General features: G+C 29.5%; 1 long non-coding RNA gene across 1 annotated transcript in view; it reads right to left on the reverse strand.

The window, feature by feature from the left end:
- Positions 1-685: 685 nt before the first annotated feature.
- Positions 686-8,710, reverse strand: part of LOC122629794 — a 9,096-nt gene continuing 1,071 nt past the window's right edge. Inside the window, exons 2-5 of the long non-coding RNA XR_006327350.1 lie at positions 6,056-6,309; positions 2,900-2,981; positions 2,167-2,289; positions 686-822 (exon numbers count right to left, since the gene is read on the reverse strand). This is a non-coding gene — a long non-coding RNA (uncharacterized LOC122629794). The remainder of the gene's footprint in view (positions 823-2,166; positions 2,290-2,899; positions 2,982-6,055; positions 6,310-8,710) is intronic.

Here is an 8,710-nt window from a genome sequence, read left to right on the forward strand (position 1 = left end):
ATAAGATTGAAAGGAATAAAGTATCGTATTGACGAAATAATTAGCTTTGAACCGGAAATTCTGTGGACTTCGACGTCAGTGACAACATCCCTCAAGCAGTTTTCTCTCTCTCTCTCTCTCTCTCTCTTTGTATCTCTATCTCTTACCTATCTATTTCTATCTCCCTCTTTCTCCCTACCCTTCTTTCCCTTTCGTATCAAGCGGCAATACTATAGTACGGATGCTTATACCAGGGACGAGTAGCTCCTCTCCCTTCTCACTCCTCCCACTATCTCCTTCTCTCTCTCTCTCTCTCTCTCTCTCTTTCTCTCTCTGACTCTCTCTCTCTTTTTCACTCTACTGATGCGCAAGCGACGAACCAAATTGAAGCGCGCGTATTCTGCAGGGAACTCGGTCCAAAGCAAGAAGGAGTAGTAAGAGAAGGAGGAGAAAGAGATGGAGGAGAGGAAGGAGAAGAAGGAGGAAGTAGAGGAGGAGGAAGTAGAGGAGGAAGAGGAGGAGGAGGAGGAGGAGGAGGAGGAAGAGGAGAGACATTTCGATTATTATAACCACGACGAGCTTGACTTTACCGAGTTGAATCTCGAGGAATACGTAGAACGGATTCCATCCACGGTATATGCCAATCGAGTGGAAAATATATCGTAGCGCATGATCAAATTTTCCTACCTTGGAATATGTTGTATGTGTGAGTGTATATATATATATATATATATATATTTCTCTCTTAATCTCGTCGAGATATCATCGTCATTTCTGTCAATTTTATTCAGTGCCATTATACTCTTCCTTAGTTGTTTCTACGATGTTTCTCTTTAATATCTCCTGAAAGATAGAAAGAAAAAATGAATAATAAATAATGATAGATATTTTATTGATTATTTATAGTTTAGGTTTTCTTGGTTTTATATGATTAAATATAATTAATCGTGTAGATATGGATTTTTTAAATAATAATGATAACTTATGAATAATGATTTATATATAAATGTGATGATTTATAAATAAAACAATTAATATTAATAATAAATAAATAATAACTCTTAATGATCTCTAAATGGCGTACATTCTCTCTCTCTCTCTCTCTCTCTCTTTCTCTCTTGCTGACTCATATTTTAGATATATATATATATATGTATATATATATATATAGTATACAATAATAATAACATCAAAACAGTCATCTTATGTTAATCATCTTATTAAAAATGTAATAAAGACATTTAACATTATAATATAATATTCATTAATTAAAAATGAATTATGGACTTAATAATGATCATTTAATTTCAAAAGACTTTTATCCCTTTTTTTATCTGTTACTAGTTATCTCTTATATGGACCAAAAGTTCCTTCTAATGGAACTAACAGATCTAACAGAAGTTGCAGTTAGACCTACAATTACACAAAAATATATTTTCTAATAACAGTACAAAAATCCAATTTAAAAATTGTGACGCAAAAGATAAATTCCCGTATCTTCCACGTAAAAAAAAAAAAAAAAGAAAAAAAGAAAGGAAGGAAGAAAAAAAAAGAAAAAGAAATAAAAAGATTAAAAAGACTAAAAAATATATTTTCTAATAAAAGTTAAGTCTCTAATATAGGATAAGTCAAAAGTTTTTAGATAAGCCAAAAGTTCTTACGTCAGCCAAAAGTTCTTTAAGTGATGTTAAAAATCAATTACACTTTTTCAAGGCTTATTAGGCTAATTATTTTTTCAATCGAATTCATCAAGACTAGTTTGTAGTTTAAGAATGTGAAAAAAAAAAGTTAAAAGAAAAACCAAAACAAAACAAAAAATATATATATATAAAAAAGGAAAAGAGTAAAATTGATTTTCCAAATTATCTGAGAAACTTTTGGTCTACCCTGTACACACATACACGCAAACACACACACACACACACACACACACACACACACACACAATGTATGTAGATAGAAGAGGAAGAGAATGAGATTCACTGTACTTCTCTTTAAACTGAAACGAACAAAGTATTCATCGTAGAATACCTGATGAAAACTTAGTTGACTTCGCTTATAGTAAAATAACGTCGAAAACATTTCTAACGCTGATAATTGTTCTCCATTTAGCCGTAATAAACTTCAAAATTATATTCGATTCTCATGAACGCCTCCACTCTAACTTTTCCAGAGAGTTCAACTCACCTTGGTAAACATGCCCTTTAGTTTCTTCTCTATTTTTTTATTTTCTTTTTAAAAAGATTTCTTCGATCTCCGTCAAAGATTAGTCAATCTTAAAGTATCAAGGAACAATACTGGTCGTTTTTTCTGAAATATCACAAAGTTCTTTTTATAAAGGAACATCGAAGGTCAATCAGAAAGTTTCATAATCGGTAAAAAGCTTCATGATCGAACGAGCTTGCTTAAAACGAATCCGATTATAATACAGGCTCTCTCAAAATTTATTATACCTGACGCATTGTATTTTTTTTTTTTATTTTCTCTTTTTTCTATCTTTCTGTTTAATGCTACGTCGAGTCGAAGATATTCTTATACAGATTTGTATATTTGAAGAAAAAAGAAAAGAAAAAAAAAAAAAAAAGGTCAATTGATAATTGATAAATTTGATGTAATTCATAGATATATAAATTTTCTATTTCGCACGCACGTATCATTAACAGTGACTTTTGAAACATCCTCTAGAATGTTTCTTCCTTTTTTGCATATGATATTATATATTATATATACTTGAAACTATATAAAAAATATTTGTTATAATAATAATAGTTTCATCAGTCTGGTGATTCATTATTGTTTAATACATTATATCAATAATGTGTATATATGTATGTATGTTTGTATATGTGTGTGTATATATATATATATATATATATATCATATATCATGTATAATGCATGTATGATGTATAAATATATACCTAAATTGTTTCTCTCTTGCAGATATATCCATCTTGAAGATGACATGATTTTTTAATTGGCTTGTATCCATTTTGTAAATACCTGAAAAAAAAAAAAGAAAAAAGAAAAAAGATATAAAAAATGAATAATTAATACACACTCACATATATTCCTTAAATATCAAATCACATATTTCAATTTGTTGCTATTAATGTCTCTATTAACCTATATAAAATATATATAAAATACAAAGAAACACATGCTTCAATATTTTCCTAAATAATTCAAATTGCAAGTTGTTTTCGACCAAACAATAACTAACTTCTTACAAAATAATAGTATATACTTTAAAATCAATGGAATATGTATTTCTAATCCTGAGCTAATCCTAAAGCTTAGTTGGTACACTTATACATGTACGTATATATATACATGTAAAAGAGAGAAAAAGAAAGATAGATAGGTAAATAGATAGATAGATAGATAAATAGATAGATAGATAGATAGATAGATAGATAGAGAGACAAGAAGAGAGAGAACTCTCTAGTCTCGTTAGGAAAATATTTAATTCACGATAAATTGGATGAACCACATGTGGAACTGTATAGTACGCTGTGGCAAGCTCTCGGAATCGCGTTATACTTTGAAGTTTATGAACGAACGACATCGCTCATGGCTGCGTTCATTTAAAGCTCGCTCTTTCTCTTTCTCTTTCTCTCTCTCTCTCTCTCTCTCTCTCTCTCTCTCTCTCTCTCTCTCTCTCTCTCTCTCTCTCTCTCTCTCTCTCTCTCTCTCTCTCTCTCTCTCTCTCCCTTTCTCCCTCACTCTCTTTCTCTCTCTCTCTCTCTATATATATATATATCAGAGGCCAGCTAGCTAGCTAGCTAGCTCGACATCATAATGAACCTTCTTTAACCACGTGTGAATTATGCATTGTGCGACGTAGCTGGTTATAAGAGATGTGTTTCATAAAATGAAGGACACCTCTGTCACTCTGTCTGTCTGTCTGTCTGTCTGTCTGTCTGTCTGTCTGTCTGTCTGTCTATCTATCTCTCTTTCTCTTTCTCTTTCTCTGTTCACATATAGACTATACATTTCCAGAAAATAATTATTTTGTTACTCGTTGGAGCATAACCATTCTTCTCATTTATATTTCGTTTTCGTTCTTTTGATAATTCTACTAAAATTTTTTCGTTTAATAACGTAATCGCATTAAAACTTTCTCTTTACTACCAATTAACTAACTTTCTACCAACGATATGTAACTTTTCCAATTACATAATTATGTCATATTTATACTATTTATATCTTTTCAATTTGATTTCACTTTATTGCTGAAAAAGAAATAATTATTTTGCTTCGTACGCGAAATTTTTCATGATCTTTCAACATAAATCATATTTAGATTATTATAATATAATTATAATGTGTTCGTATAATTAGCACAATTATAATATACTTCTACTATATTAATCAAAAAGAGAAGGAGAGAAAGAGAACGATATATATATATATATATATATATATATATATATATAATATGTATAAATATATTATACTTCTAATTAGTAAATAAAATACTTTTATAGCCACACACAAAAAACATACACGTATATTAATGTCATAAGAAGAAATTAAAAACGTGATATTTGTTAATCTTTTGAATTCGTACGTTGAGAGTGACTAGATTTATTTATATTTTGTGTGTATATATATATATATATATATATATATATATATACATACATACATACATACATACATATATAAACTTCTATGTAGAGTCTGACTCGATGTCAATTTTTTATCACACCTATGTATTATCACTTTTATATCTAGTTCAACTCGACATCAACTAATTTCACAGATATATCTATGACATATGTCGTTTGATATCAATTTTTACAAATACTTCTGTCTAGTATGATTCAACATTTTATTATGTGTATGTGTGTCTGCTCGCGAGTGTGCGTGCATATTCATAAGACATATAAGGTAGGAATTTGCGTTGTATAGTAAATGGTGGATTCGTGATGTATCAGGGAATGTAAGTTCACATCGAACGATATACGAGATGCATAGTATTCTTGTATATACGTGTATATGTGTGTTAAGCTTAATACGCGCCAGTTACGTAGCAGGATTATCAAGGAAATTGAAGTAACACTACGTGATTGCACAGAAGCGTTTTCGTGCCCAACGCTTTAAGCTGCGAATGGTAACCTCGTATTACCAGATACCAGATATCCTTCCGTCCTTCTTCTCTTCGATCTTTGCCCGGAAAATCTCTGAAAGCTGATTGTTCGTTCTTTTTTTTTTTTGTATTTTTTTTCTTTGTTTATTTTTATTTGTACAAATTTTTGCAAAAAAAAAAAATGAGAGAAATCGAGACTTTTTTCTACTATTTCTATCTCTTTCTCTCTCTCTCTCTTTTTATGTGGCAACTATAACAACAATAGGATTATCTCTACGGCGATAAAATTAATTAATTAATTAACGAACAAAATTTCTTCTCTTTTTTCGACCGAAATAACACTATTGTTTGTTAATCATCAATTTCGATGGATCTAAAGAAAAATATGTTTATAAAGTTTACTATTATTAATCGATTATTTTGTAAGAAATACAATTTTGTGGATAGAAGAAAATTTTATCTGCGTCGCTCGATGTTGTAATGTTAAACAAAAAATTGAATTTTCTTAATAGAATATTTCTACGAAATAGAAATGAAGAATGAGAAAATGAAAATACATCTTTTGGTAGAAATATAATCAATTGTATCTGGATACGTTGTGATAAAAAAGATTGACATTATTGACGAAATGATGCGACATAAAAAAAATATATATACATTTTAAAAATGAATTACTACTACTACTACAACAACAACAACAACAACAACAACAACAACAACAACAATAATAATACTTTACATACTAATACAAAAAAGATAAATCATTTTTCTCAAGGAATTACTCCTACAAAAAAAAAAAAGAAAGAAAAAAAAGAAAAGAGACATTAATAATTCTTGATATACCAAAAAAAAAAAATTTGATACGACGAGAAAAAATATTGACATTATTGACAATGTGATGGAAACAAAAAGAAATAAAAATTACTAAAAAAAAAAAAATAAATAAATAAATAAATAAAAAAGAATAAAAAAAATTACTTACAATCAATAATTAATAACTCTTCATCCATCGATGGATAGTTTTTCTTGACTCTATTCGGCTGACATAAATCAGTATTTTTTTTCAGGACCAGTTTGAAAGCTTTCGAATCGCAAAATCGATCGTAACTGCGTCATCGTACCCGTTCGTTGCTCACGTCAAAGAACGGATTACGCTCGTTAACGGGGTTCTCCTACTCCAAGAAATATATTCAAGTCCCACGTGATCGTTGTTGAAAGGCAGAGTGAAGTTAATCTCTAAACACAAAAGAAATATATAATTAACAAGCTACTTGTTACGATATTTTTCAATATCAATATTCATTCCATACAATACATAATCTTTTCATTTTTAATAAACGGGAATAATACATACAATTTATAGTTTTTTATTTCGTTAGAGAAGAAACAGATCCGATATTTCGTTCGTTATTATTTTTATATAATCGACTATTAATATTAATTAAATATTAATTAATACGATAAACTTTAATGAATTTGAGAAACACTTAAAGGTAACAAAATGGCATCCGAAGCAAAGAAAAAAGAAAAAAAAAAAAAAAGAACGAGAAGAAAGTATTTGAAGAAATACTTTTTTTCTTTTTACTTCAACGACTCTTTTCGGCCATTATCATGTTTTCTGAAGATCGAAAAAACCGTAAAGGCTTTTTATAAAGCTCTAAATTACCTTATGCATGAGAGAGTACCGTTGCAGTTTATTAATAATTCATCGAGCACGTTTTCTAACGATTGCGACGTATTACTCGCACGAATCGCTCCCAACGTTTTCTATTTCGGATTGATGTAATAAAAATAATAGGAATAATAATAATAATAATAATAATAATAATAATAATAATAATCTACGTAAACTTATCGACGTTCCTTTTCGATATTTCAACAGAATTTTTATCCTCACGATTGTTGACTCTTCTGTACAAAATACCAAAAAAAAAACAAATAAAATAAAATAAAATAAAAGGAAATGAAAAAAAAAAAGAATTTAAAAAGAAAGATTCGTTATCACAAATCTTTCTTTTGTTATCGTCTTTCGATGATAATTAATTTCCAACTTAAACTTCATTGTTTAATTAGAAATAAATATTGAAGGTAAAATAAAAAACGGAATGAAAGCGCTAACTCGTTATAAGAACTCTTTTGTCCTTTTCTTTCGATGACACTTAATTTTCGACTTAAACTTTCTTGTCTAATTAAAAATAAAAAACTAACGGGTACAAAATAAAAAAAAAAAAGGAAGAAAGAAAGAAAGAAAGAATAAAGAAAGAAATAACATTAGTGTGAGAAAAAGAAATAGAAAGACAAATAGAGAAAGAGGGATAAAGGTTAAACGTATCTAAAGGAAATAAGTATCTTCCTCAAACTTTCTAACGAGATTAAAAGCCATTAAATCTCTCTTTCTTTATATATATATATATATATATATATATATATATATATATATATATATATATCTTGAAACAAAACAGAGATTCCATTTTATTTCAAATAATTTAGTACCAATATACGATCGGTCTGTTTAGCGTATCATGTCCTTACACGAAAAGAGATTTCCTTTTGAAATAGGAATAAGTGTCAAGAAGAAAAGAAATATTCGTATTTTCGTATTTTACTTATTTGATTCAGGATTGCGAACCTAACCTCATATCACGCGCATCGTCTTTGATAAACGATCGTCCACGTTTCGTTTCGAAACAAAGGAACACGATATTTGCAATGGCTTCGTAAATAAAACGACGATATTTTTTTCTCAATTTTCTTCTTTTTCGTTTCGTTTCGTTTCGTTCTACTTTGTTTTCTTTTTTTTTTTCTTTTTTTTTTTTTTTATCAACAAACGATCGAGAGAGGAAGGAAAAGAAAGAAAAAGAGTGAGAGAGATAAAAACAGTAATAGAGAGAGAGAGAGAGAGAGAGAGAGAGAGAAAGCTTTGAAAATTGTAACATCGAAAAAGATAAGAATTATGTGATAGTTCTGTCGATAATGTGTCGACAATAAAAAAGGAGAAAACTAAAGATAAACGTTTTGTAATTTCTTTTTTCTCTCTTTCTCCTCTCTCTTTTTCTTTTCACTCTTTCCATATAGGAAAACTTTATTCTTTTCGTGGTCGACATTATCAGAAGCCGAGCATTCCAAAAGGTTTCTTTACCTCTCACTCTCTCTTTTTCTCTTCCATTTTTCTTATACATACACTTTGCCCCACGATTCTTTCATCATCGAGACAACAAAGAATACATCGCTTAACGATATATGTATGTACTTACTTATTATGGTTTATGCGCACTTTAGAGTAAAAACGCGTGTCACACGACGATCAAGCATTATCATAGATATTGCTTGAGGCTTTACCCTACTACCACGTACCTTAACGGTCCTCATAAATAAAAAATATCGTCTCGAGTCCTATGAAATCCGTCGGGTACTTTTACGATTTCGAAGGAAGCTTTAAGAATGATTGTCGAACGTTCTTTCGTGTATCTTCGCCATTTTCTCTCGATACGGTAATCATTTGTGCGAGCAGTTTACGAAATTTTACGTAAGGACACGAAGATGTACGAACGAATTTCTACGAATTAGATATGTACATGACATATATACGTATACGCAAATAATGTACGATGGTTAAATGTCGATGTTTCCGCTC

This window comes from Vespula pensylvanica, chromosome 6 (genome assembly GCF_014466175.1).
Source record: "Vespula pensylvanica isolate Volc-1 chromosome 6, ASM1446617v1, whole genome shotgun sequence".
Classification (NCBI taxonomy): Eukaryota; Metazoa; Arthropoda; class Insecta; order Hymenoptera; family Vespidae; genus Vespula; species Vespula pensylvanica.